Consider the following 24,445-nt stretch of genomic DNA (forward strand, 5'->3'; position numbering starts at 1 on the left):
TCCCTTTACTCTGTCAGTAAGTCTTTCAGCTTTAGAAACCAGGCTACGGCCTGCTTCAATGCTGTCCAAGACGAATAATGGTTCATCCACTGGCCCAGAGAATCTTTGGGCTACAGTGACTGAATTACATGCACTTGAGTCACTCATTTGACCTCCAGGTCATTAATTGGTAATTTGAAGTGGTTTTTGTGTTTAACTAAATTCCTGGACACTGCCTGATTTTTTTCAGAGCTGTACAACCACTAGAAAGGGTGGTTCCCACAATGTGAGTTTTGCTCAGGTGGCCCAACAATGTCACAAAAACAAGTAGGGGTGTGTGTGTGTGTTTGTATAAGTTATATGTTGGGGACCAACATCGGACAGCACACCCACTGTAGGGGACCAAAATTTTTGTGGGGACCAAAAATCTGGGCCCCACAAAAAAGAGCATTGAATTCAGTGATAAGAAGCTCAGGGGGAGGTCCTGTCAAAGTTTCAGGGCTTCCCAGGAAGGTCACAAAAACAAGACGAGTGTGCTAGAAATGTGTGTGCGGAAAAATTACTCAGGATCGCTGTCTAGTGGTCGGTCCCGGTACTGCACTTACGCACACTTCACACACTCGGCTGGTCTGCGCATGTGCAGGACAGTCTGCTTTATGTCAGGCAGCCACCCTCCCCTCCCCCACAGCCCAACCCGAAAAATTGAGATGTTAGTTAAGTATTTATTCCTATTATTGAGTGAGATTACATATTTTTACTTGGCAGCTGGCACAACAGCTAAGCTTGGAGCACAGTTATTGCAAAATAAAATAAATAAACAGTAACAACAATAACGATTGTTAATATTGTTATACTTTATAGCGTAACCTATTTATACTAATTTTCTGTATGCAATTTCAAGTGCAACTAATATAGTTGTGCATATAGATAGCCACCAAACTCCATACATTAGATAAAAATAAGAGCCACGATGTTAACCAATTAACAGTTCAAGAAAAAAGCAGACATCCAAGAACTTGCTTTGTTACTTTTGCGTGGCCAGAACTACAAACCCCAAAGCAGAGCAAACCCAAAACATCAGAGAAAGTACAATACTTTTGTCAAGGAGTGGTGCTGCTGCTTTGCGATCGCTGCCACCATAGTGAACGCGCTCCCACATTCGTGCACACGCACACATGCCACACACCTGTTTTCCACGTCCTGTCAGTCCACTCCGTCGGTCCGCATTTATTTCGTTGGTCAGCCATCACGGTTGGGTGCGCACTAGATCGCTGTTAAACCATCTTCTACGCCACAGTCCTCGTGTTCAACAAACATTTCTCCCGAATTCGCCTACCATGCACAACTCACCACTTTCAAACCGAGCGCCGCTGTTACTTCCGGGTTTTTAGCGCCAAGCACTTGACGCTAGCGTGTGACGTCATGGCGAAATACTAGGTTTTAAAATAAAAATTTTCTTTTTTTTGTACAGCCTAAGTGCATGGGGTTATGATAGATCGAATGAGTATACCTTTATGTACTCACTAACATTTATGTTGATCATAAAATGTTGTTTTGATGAAGAAAACTGTTATTTTTTAGAATCAATTGGCTTAGGGCACTTGGGCAAACTACGTCCCGGGGGCCACTTGTGGCCCGTTAAACGTTTCAATCCAGCCCCCCAAACTTGAAAAAAATTAAATGAATAAGCCTTGTTAATGGTTTATTTTCTAAATACTGTGGTTTTTCAAAGACATATATATTGTTGTAATGCTTTTGTTCACTTTCGTTTAAAATTAAATGTATTTTAGGACTCATTGTGCCCCCCCCCTCCCAATCAAAAAGTTTGCCCATCCCTGGCATAGTGGATGGGCCGAGGAGTTTAAAAGGCACACATCATGCATTTTTCAGTCAGTTTTAGCCAGGGCTTGGTATGGGGAAGACCAGCTGGTTTACATGTAATCATTAAATTTTCCCAAGTTTTATTTAAGTTAATTGGACAAAACAAAAAAACGCAATATTCTTCTGCCAGAGAGTATGTAATATTCTTCTGCCATTTTATTGTAGAGGGCCATTTTGAGCCCCTAACAATATTATTCAACCAAGAGATCATGAGTCGTCGCCCACTTACTTTCTGAAGTCAGCTGGGATGTCACGGCTGTGACCCTCGTGAGGATAAAGTGGTTCAGATGGAAAAGTAGGACTAAGGGCTTTTTCTCAGGTTTCCATGCGCAAATCCATGTATATTAGGTTAATTGGAGACTCTAAATTCTCTACTCATCAAATGACATTCGTGACCCTAATGGATAGATAAAATAGATTATTAATCTGCCATGGGAAGTCCAAGGTGTCTGGTAGAAAGAAATGCATTCATACACTCATTACACAGTCAACCAAGCAAAGACACAAAGCCTAGGGCAGGGGCGGGCAAACTTTTTGATTGGAGGACCACAATGGGTTCTAAAATATGACAGAGGGGCCGGACCAGGAGCAGATGGATGGAGTGTTTTGGAAACCTCACCTCATCTGAGAAAAAAAATACATTTAATTTTAAATGAAAGTGAATAAAAGCATTCCAACAATAATATTTGTCTTTGAAAACCACAGTGTTTAGAAAATAAAACATTAACAAGGTTTATTCATTAAATTTTTTTCAAGTTCGGCGGCCCGGATTAAAACTTAACGGGCCGCATGTGGCCCCCGAGCCGTAGTTTGCCCTCGCCTGGCCTAGGGCATAAACACATACATGTAATATCCAATCCGCTTATTCTCACAAGGATAGCGTGCTGGAGCCTACCCAGCTGTCAACGGGCAGTAGGCGGGGCACACCCTGAAGTGGTTGCCAGCCAATCGCAGGGCACGCAAAGACGAACAACCATCTGCGCTCAAACTCACTCACAAATGCAACCTCCACACAGGAAAGCTGGGTCCCGGGATCGAACCCTGCACCTTGGGACTGCGAGCCGGATGTCCTAACCAGTCTTAACTCATTAAATACCAGCCATTTTCACTGGAGCAACCCGCTCAATCCCAGAGTTTTCCTGGGTTTTGACTAATATTGCAAGGCCCACAGAATATTGTATTCTAATGCTATATAGACATGGAGCACACCTGAAGAAAGATGAGACTCTCTTCTTTCAACAGAAAAAAAATGTTTGTTCCTATCTTTTTCCATTCTTGAGCAATCGGCATTTGAAAATAGCTAAATTTCATGAAAACTCCAATCCCTGGGGAAAAAACTGAGAAAATGAGCTTTTTGTAAACTGATGCATTTTGACCATAATTTGAACTTTGACACTATTATTTATGGCTTTTATGACACCTCTAACATCTAAATAATGCATGCCTTCTATAAAATAACAAAAAAAAGCACAAAAAATGTTTTTGATAAAATAAATTTATTTGCACATAACACTAAACGACTGAACTGTTGAACTATGTACAAAAATGAAATACATCAGTGTCATACATACTTTTTTTTTGTGTGATATAAAATAAAACAGTTGCCTTGATGCAAGGGCACACAACATAGTTCACACCACATTCTTGTTTCACTCCGTTTGCCTTTGCGCAAACAGACCCGACACTTTCGTTGTGGTCTGGCTTTGCTGGTCCGTGGAAAATAGGCGAGCTTGTGTTTGTCCACTGGGGTTTGTGTGAAAATAATTGTCTGGGAAGTGATTGCTGGCATCCGCGATGTGCTGCAGAAGCTCATCCGTGAGAAACAGCTGCAGGAAATCAGCTGGCTCCTCAGACTCCAAATGGGCAGCGGCATTCAGTGGTCCAGGGGTTGCTGTAAAGTCGATTTTCCTCGGTTGCCATCCAGTGTGACGCCATCCGGAACCACTGCTTCCTGATGCACAACCTGTAAATTACAGAAATATAAACAATTGGAAATATATATTTATTGCTGCATTTTATTGCTGGCGTGTGAAGTTTCATATTATAATTTACCTTTCTTTACACCAACAAGACGAGGAGGAACTTTCTTGCCGCGGGATGCACAATCTGTGAATTTTAGAAAGTATGCATGATTACCACACCATTCAGTATTGTTGTTTCCTCGTCGGGGAGGAGATGCGCTCGCGCGTAACTGCACATTTACGCGACATTTTCTGCCCGCAAGATGCATGATATGTACAATAAAAGCATGAGGGCTAAAACCACATGTTCAATGGTAACTTGCGAGCGTTTACTTCCTCGTCGGCGAGGACTTACGCTCGCGTGTAATTGTGCAATAGGCGCCCGGACGAGAAAGTCAGCGAGCAAGCTTGCGTCTAACTGCACATTTACGCGACATTTTCTGCCCGCAAGATGCATGATATGTACAATAAAAGCATGAGGGCTAAAACCACATGTTTAATGGTAACTTGCGAGCGTTTACTTCCTCGTCGGCGAGGACTTACGCTCGCGTGTAATTGTGCAATAGAGGCGGCCGGACGAGGAAGTCAGCGAGCAAGCTCGCGTCTAACTGCACATTTACGCGACATTTTCTGCCCGCAAGATGCATGATATGTACAATAAAAGCATGAGGGGTAAAACCACATGTTCAATGGTAACTTGCGAGCGCTTACCTCCTCGTTCGGGGGGATCTGGTGAGGACTCTCAGCTGCTTTGGCTATTGTCCGAAGGCAGGCGATGCAGGCCGCAAGGCACGCGCACCCTCTTTAGACGCCGTTTTGTTGTGACGACGACGAAGCGTCATCCTCTCAACCAAAGCGTCTCCATCGCCTTGATGCTTTTAGGAAGCTTTTTTTTACAAAAAAGCATTCCTCGATCGTCATTTGCTTGGAGGATTTCATTGCTAACGCTACTAATGCGACTGCTGCTAGTGCTGCCGATGCTGCTGCTACCCACGCGGCTCTCCACACTTATAAGTCTACCCCAGGATCCCGCCCCCCATTTGTACCTCTGGCGCAGATTCAAGGCGGATCTTTTGCACCTCTGCCCCCTGCTGGGTGATATTTACATGATTCACAATGCGGACAAGGCTGATTCTCAGTCAGAGGTTGCATCAGACCCTTATGTACACTATGACGTAAAAAAGACAGGAAACGTACTTATACGTCTTTGGTAGAGGGCGCCATTGCATTAAAAGACGTCTTTGTACGTCTAAGGGAGTAAATGAGTTGAACAAAGTACAGGGTCCTTCACCTGACTACAGATGATCTTCTGGGGACTTTATTTGGTTTTAATCACTTTTGGGGTCTGTATCTATGCACACTACCTGGTTTTGCTACCTTCCCGGGTACCACATACACACTGCTTAGTTTCTCTGCCTTCGTGGGTACCACATACATATTGCTTGGTTTCTCTGCCTTCCTGGGTACGACATACACACTGCCTGGTTTTGCTACCTTCCTGGGTACCAGTCACACAAACGTCAGACGACTCAGCACATACCGACTGTCTCAGCACTACACACTTTCACTCCAAGGCAGTGCTGTGAACCAACTTACTGACAAGAGGTAGTATTTAGAATTTTAAAAAGTGCTTGAAAGGTTTTGTTCATGTAAAACCAACAGATTATGACATTATTATTATTATTTAAATCAGTATTAAACAGCATCAGCATAGGTTAAAGATATTATACAGACTATATACGATAAAAAAATACTAAACCACCCTTGCTTTTCCGTCATTTCTTGTATAAGTTAACACACAGATGTATAACATTTGTTTATACAAATATAACGATTAAAAAGTAGCTGATTAGAGTTTTAATTTTGTATTCATTAATCTGTAATAAAAATGGACATATTTTGGTTAATAAAATTAACAAGAAATAAAAGTAAAGGGTGTTCTAATACTTTTTTCAAGATTGTCCTAACATACATTTAATGTTTACAGTATGTCTTCGGAAGAAGCGCAGCATTAGATTTTTTTTTTGTTCTCTCTCTTTGACTTCTGAATTTGAATTTCTGTCACAGATGTGCTTGAATTCTATTTTGGATGATTTGTGTTAAACTGCACAAATATTTGAAGAGCCATAGAATTCAAGAATCACACCAGTGCTGCTACTCCTCCGAACGGGTGAACGCCCTTGATTAACAACCTGCGTTGAGGTGGCTTTTGAGATTCGTGGTGTGGGAGAAAAATCTCTGAAGGCATTCTTAGACTTCAAGAGAGGGTCCACAATTTTCAAAGATTCACTTCCGTCTGAATCAGAGGCCTCACTTGTATCCGGAATATATTCATCTCCACTGTCATCTGAGTTGGAGTAATAATGCTCATCCATTCCAAAGTCAGCCTGTTTTTTTAATCTAAAAAACAACAACAACAACGAAATATAAAGGATAGAAGGCAGGAGACCAATAAAATATATGCAATTTGCTTGTAAGATTCCCTGAAATCTATATGGGTTGTTTACCTGTATACTTTTGGTCCTCCTGAGCCTTGGGATAGTAATATGGTCTGGGTCTGAGGCACAAAGTTCAGGGGCAGGATTTGACAATGATTCGTCAGAATCTGTGTCGTTATTCCAAGGAAGATTCAGCCCATATTTTTTGTCCAAGGGAGGAGACTGGGTTGCATCAGAGTCCAAGAGAAAATTGAGAACCCATTAAATACTTAATCCCCAGAGGAATCTGCACAGAAAAAGGTCTTAATTCTATTTGAAAAAAAAAAAAAAAACTAAAATATTGATGAATGATATTATGACAAAATAATGTAATAACTAAATTAGAATGATTTTAGGAAATTATTTGCAAAACCAAAACATTGTGGTACGATAATAATGCATATAATTATTCTACGCAGCTATATTTAACAAAAACACTTAATTGACCGTAACAAAAAGCTCCCGGGAGGAAAACTACATTAAATGTTTTTTTAACAGGGCAGTGAAAATATTGGAAAATAAAAAAAATAATGAATAAAATAATATGAAAAAAGAATTCAATGTGTATCGATGGACCCATATGAAATACTTATATCGCTATGTACTTATCAGCCATATCGCCCAGCCCAATATGTAACTGCAACTTCAAAACCTCGGGCCATAACAGGATTGTAACATGGGATGCATATCTTCATTCCTAAATTTGTAGATCCCGAGGAGGCTGCTCAACGGTCCTGGTAATGTAAACCTCAACCAATTCGGTCACAGCCAATGTTCTCCATCCTTGTTAAGAAGTTTTGAAATGATTTAATAGATATACTATTGCAAACTATACCAGAATTTTAGACATTTTAAACTTTTGATCACAATTTTACCTATTTTCTAAAAATCTGAAGAATCCACATGCCAAATCACCTGCTGTGGACACATAGGTTCTGTTCTGACAGATAATTCAGTTACAGGTTGTGTACTTAAAGCCAATAAGAGGGCAATGCAGCAGTCGACAGCCTGACGAAAGCTTAAGTCTCCCAATGAGAGAACTGTAGTGGCTGGTAGGTTCTTAGATTGTAACATAGTAAAGACATACACTACGCATAACTGTATATCATATGATGATGAGGGAAAATATTATTAGCTACGATTTATGTCCAGATATATTAGAAAACTTGTCCAACCAGCACAGGTCTATCTAACTGTAATTTTAACATCTCAAGACACGACAGGATGACCACATGATACGCATACCTCCTTTTCAGAGTCTGTCAAACCTTGAGAAGGCTGCTTCGATGTTCTGGTGGCATCAACCTCAGCCGATTCAGTCATTGTCGGTTGTCCTCCATCCTAATGAACAAGTTGAATATTAATTTAATGAATAAAAAAAAAGAAAATGGATCATAATTTTACACATTTTAACGAACAAGTTCACGAATGAAACAAAACCAATTACTTTAGCGCATGACAATTAATCTTCAGTAGAGATATGTTGTGACTGATATTTCAGTCACAGGTTGTCTTTTGAACGCCACCAGGGCCGCAATGGAGCACAGGACAGCCAAAAGTCTTCTTGTCGGACAGCTGTAGTGGCTGGTAGGTTCTAAGATTATAACATAGTAAAGGCACATACAACTCCTAACTGTATTTCATATGATAATGAAGGAAAAGATGATTAGCTATGATTTATGTCAACAATAAAAATGGCTCTACGGGGTCCCCACGAACGCAAACCTGACAGTTGGGTGTCAGATGGCCAACATACCTGACTCGCAATTCAACTCAACTGGACCCCACAACACAAGAAAAAGCTGAGTGAGCCTCAAACCAGACATACACATTCACTGACAAATATCCTGTGACACCAGATATATTAGAAGTCTTGTCTAATCAGCACACGTCTATCTAACTGCAATTTTAACATCTCGAGACACGACAGGATGAGCACACGATACGCATACCTCCATTTCTGAGTCTGTAAAGCCTGGAGGAGGCTGCTTCGATGTTTTAGTAGCATCATAAATTTATTGAATTAATTATATTTGAGGTTGGATTAGATTTTTACACATTTTAAGCCTTAGCCACCCAAAACAAAACATAAGCTCATGAATGAAATAAAACTAATTAATTTCGCCCATGCCAATTAATCTTCTGTAGACACGTGTTGTGACCAGTGTTGTTTTTGGCAGGCATTTTAGATTTTGTCCAAGTCATTTGGACAAAGTGCTGATTTGTTTACATCACATTTAGTCATCCCAATTCGTTATAGTTTTAGTCCAGTTTTAGTCAACAAAAACTAAAAAAAGGGTTTTAGTCCAGTTTTAATCGATGGAAACGCAAAAAAAGTTTTACCCTAGTTTTCGTCAATTTATTCACAAAGGTTTTAGTCCAAGCGGCACGGTGGCCCAACTGGTTAGCATGATGGCCTCACAATATTGAGGTCGTAGGTACGATTCTGGCTCCGGCCTTCCTGCGTGGGTTTCCTCTGGGTAATCCGGTTTCCTCCCATATTCTTAAAACATGCATGGCAAGTTGCTTGGACACTCTAATTGCCCCGAGGCATGAGTGTGAGCGTGGATGGTTGTTCGTCTATGCATGTCCTGCGATTGGCTGGACACCAATTCAGGGTGTACCTCGCCTACTGCCGAAGACAGCTGGGATAGGCTCCAACACCCCCCGCGACCCTAGTGAGGAGAAGCGGTACAGATAACGGATGGATGGATGGATGGGTTTAAGTCCATTTGAGTTAAAACAAGGCATTCAAGGTTTCCACCCAATAACAAAGACTTTTGGATGGACTACTAAGGATTCTTCATTACAAACAGAAAAAAGTGGCAACAGTGGAATCAATGCTCACTACTCCAAAATAAGCAGAGAAGCAAAACATTTTGTTGGGCAACTGTTGTGGCTTTATTTCACTAAAAGCAACATAAAATAATTTATGAACCACATGCTAACAATTTTGTCTCGTCAACGAAAAAAATTCATGTACATCACGTCATGTTTTCGTCATAAAAGAACCTCGTATAGCTTGTCATCGTCATTAAAAAAGGGGCGTTAACGAAGTATTTTCGTCATAGTCATCAGTGACGAAAACAACACTGGTTGTGACTGATATTTCAGTCCCAGGTTGTCTCCTGAACACCACCAATTGGGCAAGGGCGCGCAGGAAAGCCTGGGGTCTTCTATTTTTACAGTATAGAAAGGCTAAATATCAAATTGAAACAGTGTTTTATATCATGAATATACAGGGTTGGTGCTGGTTCTGGTAGGGAAACCACAACATAAAGATGTCCTTAATTAGTCCCACAATGGGGATATTTGCAATATGGCATATGATGGCCTAACAGGGCCACCGCCCAGAAAGGAGTAACGCAGAACTTTGTAATACTGTCACTCCCTGACCAGTTCGTTGTTCCTGCAGAGCCAAACTTTGACTCAGACGCACAAATTTGAATTACAGATAGTGGACAATGGAGAACTCCCCCAGTCAGTCAGCATGTTCAACTTCCATAGAAACCTCACATACATTTATTAGATTGCCAAACTAATTGGAAACTACATCACCAGAACACCACAAGTGGGCTCTGTTATTGTACTTAAAGATGCATCTTACAAACCTGTGTTCTCCAAGGCCAGCTGGTCCATAGTCTTAAGTTATTTCTTCGCCAACATCAATGTCTCGGAGCGCAAACAGACAGAGGTGTGGTCTGTCCTCTGTTGTCATCTTCTTCATTTTACAGTTGGGGTGCATGTGGTCATCATTAACCAGTCTTCCCAGACTGCCATCTTCTTGAGCTGCATCAACACTTAGAATAAATTAAAAAAAAAAAAACAATTATTCAATCAATGTCAGAAATTAATCTTTGAGACAATCTTGTGTACACAAAACATAAAAATAGGAAATCCACAATTTTTAAATCTAAATCATACAAGAAATTTCTATTGGAATCAGACCCTATTAACAGCTTGTCTTTGAGACTTCATGATCTATATTTTCATTTGTACAGATTCAACGCATGAATAAAAGTAATTATACATTTTTGCTTAGAGAATGATTTTTCCCCTAACACTTATGGGATGAGTATGTGTTTATTTTTTTAAATAAAAACAAAAATAAGATAACATCTCAATCTTTGCCTCACCTCCAAGTTTTTTCTTGCCGGCGGAAGTCAAACAAAAAGACAGTGCCTCTTCCATCCATCTTCCTGCGTTGAGATTCATCAGAATCTATCAATTTTCCTCTGTACTCCATAATAAAGAATAAAGTCGTCTTTCCTGAAAGGGGCCTTGGTAAATACTCCTCGACCTAGTTAACAGGGAAATCAAGTTAGCTTCGTCATATTTTTAAGCACACAAATAAGGAGTCATCATATTCATTTGGGCCACTATACTAATGTAGGGTGGTTTGAAACATTGCTTCTTGTGAGGGATAGAGCAGAGCCCTTCTTTATGATTTTAAAGGAACAGACCAGCCAAAATTCATTTTCCAGCATTGCATTAGCCAGTATGTATTAGGACTGAAAGTACAAATGTCAATGGCACCTGGTTACGTAAAAAAAAAACTTTAAGATTATTTAGTTTCAAAACAATGACATACACTGTACACAGTCATATTGGATCGCGTCACGTGATCTCTGTGACGTATTACGTGCTTTACACTAGACTATCAATATCGGACTTGTTCACCGGTCTATTGTGGTATAAAAATGCCGGAGGGCGTCATCAAGTACAGCCTTAATTTAGATAGAACTCCTACCATCAGGTTTCACACTCACTGAAATAACTTGAAACTGACAAAAGTGGCAAAAGAAAAGGTCAAGACACTCTTAATGTAAAATAACCACTTAAAAAACGATGTCAGCTTGGTTATCAGAAAACAATAATATATCTTAGCAAAAGCGTTAACATCATACCTTTAAATTAGTTTATATACTTCGCTTCTAACTCTGCAGTCTTGTCCAGACCCTTGACTGCATGTTCAATAGTATCCTGCTTTGGGGACTTCCTGCATCTCAGGGAAGGCATTGTTTATTCTATAAAGAAAAAAGACAGTATTGTGTTGAGAATTATTAATACTATGGGCTAAATGGAGTTTTAACAATATCAGTGTAAGAAAAATAAATTATAAATTAAAAAAATATCAATTCCTCCATCCCAATTAACGATTTCAACCATAATAGTTTATATTGAAGTTTAAACAACAGACACAGACAGATTTATGCAGTGTGACTACAAAAATCTTACCAAAATTGCATTCACAGTAACCTTTGCTTTAAGAATCATGTAATTAACCAGTGAACATCGCGTCTTACACAAAAATTAATGACAGAAATTATCATGGTACTTGCATTCTGTTGTTCTATAACAAAAGTGCAAGCTGTTAGCTCCGCAAAGCTAACGCAACAAGCTAGCGTCCCTCGTGCTCACATTCAATGCAAACCTGACCACCGGATGACAATACGCGTCGGTTTAGTTCTTTAAATGAGTAAAAGCACCATGACGTTTTATAATTATTCAATGCTTAACTGGAGCTCGTCAATTATGTCGATGTAGGAGCACATGTTTGCTAGGCCAGTGTTGTAGGCCCACATCCATGGTGCTACTTTGTATAGTGTTTTCCACACAACTATCTCTAACTATGAACAAATGCACTCGACGCATGTTTTGAATAAAAACAAACGAAAAACACTTACCTCTCCGTTTCAACAGCAGTTCGAACTTCGAAGTGGTGATATTCTCCAGCGTTAAGCACCTGCTCGAACTGCGAATAGGTCAAATTCAACAGCGTCTTTTTTCTGTCTTAATAAGGACGCGACGAGAGGAGGAGCGCTTGCTTTTTCCGTCAGCACGCCCCGCGCGGGTGGTGCTGCTTTATCACTCTCTATCTGTGCCCGCCCGCCGGCATGTCGATAGAAAAATAATATTCCTTCAAACATTACTTTCATCTTCTTAACGTTTTGTAGTGAATTTAACAGGTTCACCACTTTTTTCAAATACACCAATGGAAAACAGGTCTTAATTGAGGAAACATACAAAGAGCGTCTCACAAACACCTTATGATGAGCAATGTAATTTGATCACGTTTTTTGTCACTGCCTGGACGTTGGGTTCACTGGCCTGGTGGCAGTGGCTTGTAGACACTGTCACTGAGTGGGAACGGATCTCAAGGTGGGTCAAACTAACCCAAGCAGTGGATCGGTCCGTTTTTTAAATTTATTAATTTTTTTATTTTATGTATTTATTTATTATTTAATACAAGGGCTTCGGCTCACTACCAGTGGGCGGGACCAAAGAATTTGGGTTTCCTTTGAGCTAGGAGGCAGTCAAAGGCAGTCCAATCCCCGGCAACATAAAGCGCCTAGCTCTGGGGACATGGAATGTCATTTCTCTGGTAGGGAATGAACCCGAGCTGGTGTGTGACTAGACCAGTGTTTCTCAATTATTTCCTGTCATGCCCCCCCTACCAAGAAGAAAACAATTCGCACCCCCCCACCACAATTTTCTTTTACATTTCGTACTAATGTACATGTTCTTTGCATATTAATGTTAGATTGTCAATAAAATATCTTACCTTAACAAAGCTAAATTGATAAAAATAAAATATCATTTTGAGAACGACTATTGTGAGGATCTCGAAACTCAGTACTCTGTGGTGCTAATATTGATGAGATGATAAATATGTTGAAGCCACAGAACAAAAAGATTAGATATTGTTTGGAAATTAATGACGTACATAAAGGAATATCAGCCTTGATTGGAGTACATTACTGCATTTAAATTTTTAATAAAAATGAAACAATTATTGATGTTATGACCACTATGAAGAATTTAAAAAACAATATATAGGGATGATTATAGTTTTCATTTTGTTATGTGTAGTCTGTTCATGTTGCATTATTTTTATGACAAAGACGATGGTTAATCGTAGGTTTGTTGCCCAAATGTACCATTACAACCTGATTAATGTTGAGAATGACGAACTCAAACTGGACACTAAAACGTAAAAACACATGGACTTCTTGCCCCTGTTCACACACGTGCACACACACACACACCATACACGAAGATCCGGGAGGTAAGGACGGCTGTCCTACAACGAGGCAAGGGCCTCCACCAAGTCACTCCAGGGACAAGTTTTATTCCCTGATGGTCATCAAATTATGAGGATCTCATTCTACGCCGGAAGGGAGGAGGGGAATTTTTCCCTCATGTGAGGTTTTCGCTCCTCCACTGATGATCACACTGTTGTATGATTTCATTATGATGATCTGTCTTAAAGCCGTAAGGACATGATTTTTAAATCCACAACAGGGGGGAAATGTAAGATGGGCTGAGGATAGGTAATCAGTTTGTGTATTCATAATCATGTTTTTATACGCTCATTAATGTTTAACACACACAGAGACACTTACTTGTTATTTTAACACACACACACACAGACACCCCATCCTGAAGATGTGTTTAGTTAAACTGACCTTGGGTTATGATTTTCTGCCTGCTGGAGTCCCTGGTGATTAGTTATTGATGCTTTAGTTAAACTGACCTTTATACCGTGAGTTATTGATGTTTTCTGTCTCTTGGTGATTAGTTGTTGATGCTTTTCTGTCTTCTGGTGATTAGTTATTGATGAGTTTCATTGTCATCAACACTGATTTTAAAATAATCATTTCAAAATACCCTCGAGCTATCGTGATATCAGACCCATTTTGGGGGACACTAGACAACCCCAGTTGTCCATCAATTGCGGTCCCACCAAAATGTGATACGGCATTTCAAAATAAAAGTAGCCTGAAATCAGCATACATCACTGTTATCAGGCCTGACTAAAATATCATGACAAAATATCCTCCAGCTATCATGATACCAGACCAGACATATTTCACTGTCATCACCATTGATTTAAAAAAATTAATTAAAAACTAGAGCTGCGAGCAGCTATAAAGGGCCCTCGCCACCCGGACAACGTTGGGGTACTGGCACGTTGGAAATGTGAAATATTTCCGAGAAATAACGTGAGGAATCTTCAAGAGGAATTTGCTTGTAGTTAAAGTTAGAGCAGCTTTTGTTTTCAAAGCCTCGTCAATGTTTGAAGTAAATTTGTTGGCAGGCACTACAGGTGCATCAAATCAAAGACTAATAGACTGAAAAACATTTTCTTTCCGAGAGCCATCACCATTCTGAACTCTCACACACATGCACGACCACCCTTACCTTGCTGAACAGCGACGTATTGTGTTGTATTTCTCCAATTTCATACTATTTTCCATCACAATATTTATTCTCTTATTTATCTAATTTATATATTTGATTAAATTATTGTTGTATTGCACTGGAAAGGGGAGCTCCCTAATCTTGTTGCACACTGTACAATGACAATAAAAGGATTTCGGATTCTGATAAATTTAGAATGGCCGACTTCCTGTTCAATTTAGCATACGGCTCCATGAGACTTTTTATTAGGTCTTGGCTTTGTACACACTTCATCAAATTTTCAGTTTGGTGAAACAGAGATATGGGGCTGTTTTTTTTTGTTGTTTTTTTTTTCTAGGGGGCGATAGCGAGCCATTTTTAAACAACTGTACGACAAAATAATAAAATATTGTGAATATTGAATCAACTCCCGGTTGGGTGGACGCTGGCACGTTTGGCTGCCACTGCTCACCGGTAACTCTCAGAAATTTTTTGGATCCGCTTGTTGTACCTGCTTTAGCAGTTTACAATCCCTCCAGTTACAGTGATTTTATTTATTATCTGTATGTTGAGCGATCCCGATTCTCATGAATGCCACCCACCGATTGCATAGTCGCTGACGCGTCTACTGTGGCTAAAGTTTAGCTTACCTATCAAAGTTAGCACCTGTCTGCCATGTGGACCCGCAGGCCAGTCTGCTTCTCGCACTTCTGCCTGTTCCTGTCATGTCATCAACCTGTGTCAGGACAACTTCAATCCACTGCCGCTGAACTCCGCTGGATTTACCGACACATGCCCGAGGGAAACGCACCACCACCACTGCTCCTCCTCCCGAACATCGCTCGTCGACCCTTGAAGGATTGTATGGCAATTACCGGCATTTTAAACATTTATGGGACAGAATGTCAATTATTTAATTTAGCAGGTTTATATTTACTGAATATGCTATGATCGCAAAATTCCGGACGAACTGGCGAGGCTGCCCGGCTCACCGTGGCTTGTCATCGGGACCGGGAGGCGGCGCAGGCGACGCAGAGAGAGGAAGCAGAAGCGGGGCTGCAGGTCCGGTGTCTTGCAACGGCTGCGACGGCAGCCCCATAGGCAACCACTGCCGAGTCTGTACCTCACCAACGCCAGATCCGTGGTCCACAAAATCGACGACCTGGGATTACAAATCCTGGGAAACCGCTATGTGCGAGACAGCAGTGTGATCGTCGTCACGGAATCCTGGCTGCACGCAGACGTCCCCGACGCTAGCATCCAGCTGGCCGGGCGCTCGCTACATCGCGCGGATCGGACGAGGGACACCGGTAAGAGAAGGGGCGGGGTGGCTCTGTGTTTACGTGCATGAGAACTGGTGCGGCGATAGCACGATCGTCGAGAAGCACTCGTCCCCCGACATCGAGTTCATGTCCGTTAAATGCCGGCCTTACTTTCTCCCGAGGGAGCTAACGGTCGTGATTGTCACAGCTGTTTACATCCCTCCCGACGCTAGCACTAGCACGGCGCTCTCGCTACTCGCGTGCGTCATCAATAAACATCAGCGGGCCCACCCTGATGGCGTTCACGTAGTAGCGGGAGACTTTAATAAGGCCAATTTAAAGACTGTACTCCCAGAGTTTCACCAGCATGTCAAGTGCCCAACGAGGGGAGACAACACTCTCGACCATGTGTACTCGAACATCAAGCACGCATACAGGGCCCTCCCACTCGCCCCCCTCGGCCAGTCAGACCACCTGTCCTTGCAGCTCGCACCTGCATACACCCCTCTCAGGCGCAGATTCAGGCCCACCACAAAGACTGTGAAAACCTGGCGTGACGGCGCCATGAGTGAATTACAGGACTGCTTTCAAGACACAAACTGGGGCCTCTTTGATCATCAGGACCTTGATGTCTACACACATTGTGTACTGGACTACATCAAGTTCTGCATGGAAACTGTGTCCCTACACAGGACTATACGGACCTTCCCAAATGCGAAGCCCTGGATGTCCAGCAGGGTTCGCTCTCTCCTCAAGGCCCGTGACGCTGCCTTCAGGTCAGGCGACAAAGCCCAGTACAGGGTGGCTCGTGCTGACCTGAGCAAAGGCATCAAGCTAGCCAAGGCAACCTACAAGGGGAGGCTGGAGGCCCACCTTGCCAGTAACAGACCACGGGAGGTGTGGCAGGGTCTACGGAGCATCACCAACTTCCGTGGCAGCAGCACGACCTCTGCAGACCCGAGTGCATCGCTGGCAGAGGAGCTTAACTGCTTCTTCGCTCGCTTTGACTCGTCCCAACCGTCACACCCCCGCACTTCATGCTCCAACTCCCCCCCACTCACCGTAGAGGAACACGATGTGAGGCGCGCGCTCCTGGCTGTTAAACCCAGGAAAGCTACTGGACCCGACGGAATACCAGGCAAGGTCCTCAAAACATCAACTGTCACATGTTTTCTGCAGGATCTTCAACCGCTCCCTGGCTCAAGCAGTCATCCCCTCCTGCTTGAAAACTTCCACCATTATTCCTGTCCCCAAAAAGTCACCAGCCGTCCACCTGAATGACTACCGTCCTGTTGCTCTCACACCAGTCATCATGAAGTGTTTCGAGAGGCTGGTTCTCCAGCACATCAGGGACTGCCTTCCTCCCACTCTGGACCCCTACCAGTTTGCATACCAGATCCACTGAGGACGCCATCAACACTGCTCTGCATGTTGTGCTGGGCCACCTGAAACAACAGCGGAGCTATGCAAGGATGTTCTTTGTGGACTACAGCTTGGCATTCAACACAATCATCCCAGACATCCTCGTCGCCAAACTGGACATTCTCGGCCTCCCTGCCCTCACACGCATCTGGATTAAGGACTTTCTGACCAACAGACCCCAGACTGTGTTGCTCGGCCCCTACACGTCCTCCACCTGCATGCTGAGCACCGGTTCCCCTCAAGGATGCGTGCTGAGCCCTCTCCTATACGCCCTCTACACCTACGACTGCAGCCCGGCCCACGGCAACAACACCATCGTCAAGTTTGCTGACGACGCGACAGTGGTCGGTCTGATCTCGAAAGGTGACGAGACAGCCTACAGAGAGGAGGTAAAGAGACTGACAGCTTGGTGCAAGGACAACAGACTGCAAAAACAAAGGAGATTGTCGTCGACTTCAGGAGGAACAAGACGGTGCCGCCCCCCCTCTGCATCGAAGGCGTGTGTGTGGAGAGGGTCCACACGTTCAAGTTCCTCGGAGTACAGATCTCCGACGACCTTTCTTGGACTCACAACACCACAGCAGTGGTAAAGAAGGTCCACCAGCGTCTGCACTTCCTGAGAGTCCTCAGGAAATTCAACCTGGACAGGAAGCTGCTGCTAGCCTTCTACCACTCGTCCATTGAGAGCCTGTTGACGTACTGTGTCTCCACCTGGTACAGCGGCTGCACTGAGGCGGACAGAGTGAGGCTCCAGAGGACAGTCAAAACAGCGCAAAGGATTATTGGCTGCCCTCTCTCCTCACTGTCGGACATCTAAACCGCCCGGTGCCTCAGAAGGGCTCTCAACATCGTCAAAGACAATACCCACCCAAACTCACACCTGTTCGACCTGTTGCCCTCTAGCAGGCGCTACAGATGCATCAAATCGAGGACCAATAGACTGAGAAACAGTTTCTTTCCGAGAGCCATCTCCATTCTGAACTCTCACACACACACGAGAACACCCCTACCTTGCAGAACAGCATCGTGATGTGTTTTTATATACCCTATTCTGTACTAAATTCCATTGCACTCTCTTATTTATTTATCTAATTTATATATTTGTCTGTATTATTGTTGTATTGCACTGGAGAGGGGAGCCCTCTAATCTCGTTGCACACTTGAGTACAATGACAATAAAGGGATTTCTAATTCTAATTCTAATTCTACTACGCATAGGAATGACTGATTGTAGTCATGGTCTTTACTGTTTTATGATATTATTTTCACATGCTAACGTTATATTACTTAGTTTATAAATGTGTGAACATAGTATTTTCATGACCTACACTCACATTCACATCATACATATTCAGTCTGCACATTACAAACTGATGACAAGCCAGACAGCACTTCATGGACAAATATGACAAAGCACATTCTCCACGTAGGCCATAGAGATGCAAACATACCAAATTGGGCACTGGATTTAGTTTTAAAATCGCTGCATTGGCTCCCCGTGTGTTTCAGGATTGATTTTAAGGTGCTTCAATTAGTTTTTAAATGCCTTAACGGTCTTGGGCCATCCTCGCAGACCCTGAGGTCCTCTGGCACCGGCCTGTTAATTATTCCTCGGGTGAGGACTGGAACACATGGCGAGGCTGCATTCAGCCATTCTGGTCCTCGTCTATGGAATAGCCTGCCGGAGGACATCAGGTCCGCAGAGACTGTTGATATTTTTAAAAGGAGGCTCAAGACCAGACCTGGGCATTGCACGGCCCGCCGGGTGGCACTGACTGGCCCGTATGACAGACCTGGGCATTGTATGGCCCGGGCCACATACCTTTGGTTGACTCTGACCGCGAGTGTAAGGTTAATTGGAAATTTCAAAATAAACATACTTTTTAATTTCACCTCATTCATGGGCTAAAGCTGCACTGCTTTTATTCTGAAATTGTTTTTTTTTTTTTATTCCCGCACAATGTGCGTCGCACATAATGACGTAATGCGTTTATCAAGACATGCGCGCAATTGAATCACAACAAGACGACGTTCGCCCTCAAAAATGTCCGCTCAGGCTAAAAAAAGAAAGGTAGATGCCGAATGTAGAATTTTCAACAAAAATTGGACAGCGAAGTATTTATTTACTGAAGTTAGAGGTAAAGCTGTGTGTTTAGTTTGCGGGGAGCAGATCGCCGTGTTGAAGGACTACAATTTGAGTCGGCATTACCAGACGAAACATGGAGAGAAATATAAAAACGGCACCAGATAACAATGAACTGGGACACTTTTTCTCAAAATCACAGTTCAGTGACAGTCAATATGTTGTATCTTGCTTAATGTTTGGTGCAAAAAGACAATATTGTGATGTCTTTAAAATGCTCAGAACCTTTACACAACTATCCAACAGTATATGGAACTCAAAATGTGTTTTGAAGTGAATGTGACAGAATATGTTTACTAATATGAGTCACAAATAGTAAAAAATGTTAATATTTTGTCTACCATTGTGTTGAGAAATTTGAATGAATAAATTTTTGTAAGGTAACCTCATTTTTTCAGTTTATTTGGTATTTAGTTTCATTGCTTAACTTTAATATATACTCTTGCCAGCTTGTCAAAACAGTGCTATTTACTGCTTTTTAAAAAAGAAATACAATTAATATTATGCAGAATTGAGTTCAGCCTTTTGGCCCGGCCCTCCACAATATTTTATGTTTCTTATGCGGCCCCATGGAAAAAATAATTGCCCACCCCTGCTCAAGACTCACCTTTTTTGTTTGGCTTTTAAATAATTTATCTTAGTCTTTTAATTCAGGACTGTCATTTTATCTATTATCATTGTCTTTAATTTTTTTTAGCTTCTTTGTCTTTTAGTATCATTTTTCTTATACATTTTAGCTCCGTCGTTTTATATTATTGTCTTTTAATTTTTAGCTTCTTCTATGTCTTTTAGTATCATAATTTTTCTTAAATATTTTAGCTTCGTCTTTTTATATTATTGTCCTTTAATTTTTAGCTTCTTTTTTGTTTAGCATTATCATTTTCTTTTATATATTTTAGCTCCAGTGTTTCCTCAAGGGGGGCCTCCGCGCTGGGAGGTGTGGCTGGCCTTCTCACAGGGGGCTTCATCCCGGAGGCTCCTTAGGCCCGGGGCCCTCTGCACTATGTGTAGGGTCTACCCCGGTCAGTCTGGGCTAGGGGTCTGTGTGTTGGCGCAGCTCCCTGTGGGGGTGAGCCGTCATCCCTCTCAGCGCGGATTACCTACCCTGGGTACATTTTCTCATATGGTTTCTCTGTGCCTTACCCTGTCTTTCTACTAAGATGGTTTATTAAGTTGTGTGAATGCGAGTGTTCTGTGTGTATGCGAGTTCAGGCGTGTATGTTGATGTGTCTTGTGTTTATGTTGAGTGGGTGGAATGGGTTTTAGTTTTTCGTTGTAATTTGGATGTTTTTATTGTTCAGCACTTTGAGCCGCATTTTATGTATGAAAAGTGCTCTTATAAATAAAATTTGATTGATTGATTGGAGGGTTCACTGGGACGCCATTGCAAAAACACATTCTGAAAGACATAATTTGATTTTGGAGCACACATACATGCACACTGACAAGATTACAGGGGAATACCAGCAGGAGAGACGGAGAGACTGCCCGCCGGAGAAGGCCAGCCGTTGAATACCAGTCTTGGGGACCAGCTGGGAATCAACCATCCAGACAATGATTAATCTGGAGAGGACCTTCCCTTGGACGTAGACCCGTGTCGGGGGAAGAATGTGAGGCTGGGCTGAGATAACGCACGACTCTTTTCGACTGTGCTTGCCCGAGTACATTTTCTCATGAGATTAAGAAAAAGCCGCTCAGTACTATTTCCTGAACCTCTGCCCCATTCATTTCAAAAGTCCTAGATAATGTAGTCGCCACTCAACTCCACTCTCATCTCACCTGCAATAACCCTTTCAGTCCGGTTTCCGTGCACTTCACAGCACTGAATCAACTCTACTCAAGGTCACCTCTGATCTCCTCATTGCAGCTGACTCCGATTCATTCTCCATTGTCATCCTTCTTAACCTGACTGCGGCCTTTGACACCATCTCACACACCATCCTTCTCAAAAGACTTTCTTCCATCGGCATCACCCACACCGCCCTCAACTGGTTCCATTCATACTTCAAAGACCGCACTCAGTTCATCCAGCTTAAATATTTCTCATCAAAGTCCCTCCCAGTCACCTCAGGTTTGCCCCAAGGCTCGGTCCTGGCCCCCCTATTATTTATCATATACCTCCTTGCCCTTGGCAGCATTTTCCGAAAATTCAATATCGCTTTATATTGCTTCGCGGATGACACCCAGCTCTAGTTCTCCTGCAAACCCAGCATATCACTCCCTCCCACCTCCGTCACCTCCTGTCTATCTGAAATCAATGACTGGTTTTCTAATGATTTCATGAGGCTTAACAGCGACAAAACAGAAGTTATTCTTTTCAGTACAAAATCAATACAATCCAAAGTTGTCAGTTTTCCCATTCCTGTTGGCCCCTCCATTGTTTTCCCCTCCCCTCAGGTCAAGAGTCTGGGTGTCATCCTTGACAGCACTCTATCTTTCCATAAGCATAATAACACAACCCGGTCAGCCTACTTCCATCTGCACAATATCAGTCAACACCGCCCCTCCCTTTTTCCCTCATCCACTTCTATTCTGGTCCAAGTCGAGTCAAGTCAATTTTATGTGTATAGCCCTTAATCACAGACAGTCTCAAAGGGCTTTACATAACCACAATCAACATCCACTGATCTTAACCCCCAGGAGGGCAAGGAAAAACTCAAAACCCCATTGGGGGAAAAGTGAGAAAACTTGAGAAGGGACCACAGATGGGGGGGAAACCCCCTTCCAGGATGACCAGGCTGCTTTGGATGCTAAGTGGGCAACATTTGACACATACAATGATGCTATACAATGTTAGATGAGATAATGTGAGAGTCAATTAAATGAAGTGCTGCAGGAAGATGACTTTAGTGGAGTGGGTCCTCATCCAGGACCGTAATCTCCATGGCAGCATATCCGAGGATGAGCCTTCGATCTTGAAATAGTCAGTTTGGGGTAAATTCAGAACAGCCACTTCCAAGTGAATCACCATCACCTAATTCCCAAGCCGTGGAATTGGGAACAGAAAAAAAAGAACAGAAATAGTAAACAGGCCAACAAGTAGTTCAACGAAGTGCTGAAATATAGGGAAATCAGAAGAGGCGCTGCATGAAGACGACTTTGGGAGAGCAGGTCCCTCCCCGGTTGGTCAGTGCCGTAATCTTCATAGCAGGTCACCATCACCTAATTCCCAAGCAGGGGAAGAGGGGGCAGAAAAGAGGAGAAGCGGCAGTAAACAGGCACACAAATAATTAAATTAGATGCTAAAGTATATAAATAAATTGATCAAATGTCGCGCTGCAGGAAGACGACATCACTGGAACAGGTGCATGCCCAGTTTGTCAATGCCTTAAACTTCCTAGTGGGTCACCGTCACCTAATCCCCCAGCCGGGGAAAAGGGGGCAGAATAGAGAAGAAAAGAGAAAAAGCGGCAGTAAACAGGCCAACAAATAGTTCAACTAAATGCACAAGAGTATAAATGCGTCTTTAATAGTGTTTTGAACATTTCTACTGAGGTGGCGCCTCTAATACCTGAGGGTAGTGCATTCCAAAGCATTGGTGCCCGAATAGAGAACGCTCTAGAACCTGTGGACTTCTTTTTGGCTCGCGGAATCACTAAAAGACCAGCATTTTGTGAGCGAAGGTTTCGGGACGGAACATATGGTACCACGAGGTCAACGAGATAGGAAGGAGCTAAGCCATGCAATATTTTATAGGCAAGTAGCAGAACTTTAAAATCACATCTCAAGTGGACCGGAAGCCAATTCAAATTGGCAAGTATCGGGGTAATATGATCAAACTTTCTCGTTCTAGTCAAGAGTCTAGCTGCTGCATTTTGAACTAACTTTTAATACTAGACATGGGGAGACCCGAGAGCAAAATGTTACAATAGTCGAGGCGAGACGTAACAAACGCATGGATTAAGATTTCTGCATCACAAATTGATAGAATTGGGCGAATTTTAGCAATGTTACGCAGATGAAAAAATGCAGTTCTAGTAATATTTTTAATGTGCATTTGAAACGACATAGTTGTGTCAAATATAACACCGAGATTTTTTGTTGAATCCTTTTGGGCAATTTATCGATACTCATAGTGGTGTCTTTGAAAAAGGTACCGATGACGCGCTGGTCCAATGATCAGCATCTCGGTTTTATCTGAGTTAAGACGCAAAAAATTGAAAGACATTCATAGTTTAATTTCGGCAAGGCATGCCTCTAATTTATAGCAATCACACGGATTCGTTATATCCAACGGCATGTATAATTGCGTATCATCAGCATAACAATGAAAACTAATGTTATATTTCCGTATAATATCACCAAGCGGTAGCATCTAGTACCAATCCCTGCGGAACTCCGCGTGTGATCTTACAAAGATCAGAAGTCGCATTGCCATGAATTACACGGTGCGTCCTCTCCGACAGATACGAATTAAACCAAGAAAGCGCTGAACCTGAAATGCCAACACAAGTTTCAAGGCGTTTTAATAATATGTTATGATCAAGTGTCAAAAGCGGCGCCAAGATCGAGTAAGAGTAATACAGTGAACCCTCGGTTATCGCGGTTAATGGGGACCGAGACCACCCGCGAAAACTGAAAATCCGCGAAGTAGCGGCGCACCTTCAAAAATGCTTAAATTATATATATATATATATATATATATATATATATATATATATATATATATATATACGGGTAGAGAGAGAGAGAGTGAAATTCATGTTATAACAAAAAAAAAATTATTATTAAAACTTCTTATTTTTTTTATTCCCCAGCCAATATTTTTGTATTTATTCAATTACTTATTTTTGTATTTATTTAATTACTTCGACTTTTAACTTCTGGTACGCCGTCCGGTGTGCCCTGTGAATGTTATGATCCTCCAGCAGAGCTGGAGGATTGAGCAGGACTCTCCAAACGCAGACACAAGTAGGATAACAATCCGACGCCAGGTAGTCAGTGTAGGTGGTAGTGAGTGTAATCAGTGAGTGAATGGGAATCCGGTGCGGGGCTGGTGGGCGCGTCTCGCAGCAGCTGACCGCATGGCGCGAGACGATCGCTGGAGCGGTCTAAGGCGTTGCGTTCAGGTCGTAGTCTCCCCAGGAGGCGTGGTTTCGAATCCCACCTCAGACAGAGACCATTGAAAGTACCAAG

At 42.4% G+C, this 24,445-nt stretch overlaps 2 long non-coding RNA genes across 2 annotated transcripts; both read right to left on the bottom strand.

The window, feature by feature from the left end:
* Positions 1-5,671: 5,671 nt before the first annotated feature.
* On the bottom strand, positions 5,672-10,524 carry LOC148335952 (uncharacterized). The gene is made up of 5 exons (XR_015843291.1): positions 10,435-10,524; positions 9,910-10,098; positions 7,544-7,639; positions 6,329-6,481; positions 5,672-6,221 (listed from the first exon to the last, which is right to left on the bottom strand). It is a non-coding gene; the product is annotated as an uncharacterized LOC148335952 (long non-coding RNA).
* A 13-nt stretch (positions 10,525-10,537) lies between these two features.
* LOC148335953 (uncharacterized) lies at positions 10,538-12,126 on the bottom strand. The gene is made up of 3 exons (XR_015843293.1): positions 11,986-12,126; positions 11,206-11,325; positions 10,538-10,598 (listed from the first exon to the last, which is right to left on the bottom strand). It is a non-coding gene; the product is annotated as an uncharacterized LOC148335953 (long non-coding RNA).
* Positions 12,127-24,445: the final 12,319 nt, after the last annotated feature.

This window comes from Idiotropiscis lumnitzeri, chromosome 5 (assembly GCF_059441095.1).
Source record: "Idiotropiscis lumnitzeri isolate Australia: NSW breed Sydney's pygmy pipehorse chromosome 5, RoL_Ilum_1.0, whole genome shotgun sequence".
NCBI classification, from domain to species: Eukaryota; Metazoa; Chordata; class Actinopteri; order Syngnathiformes; family Syngnathidae; genus Idiotropiscis; species Idiotropiscis lumnitzeri.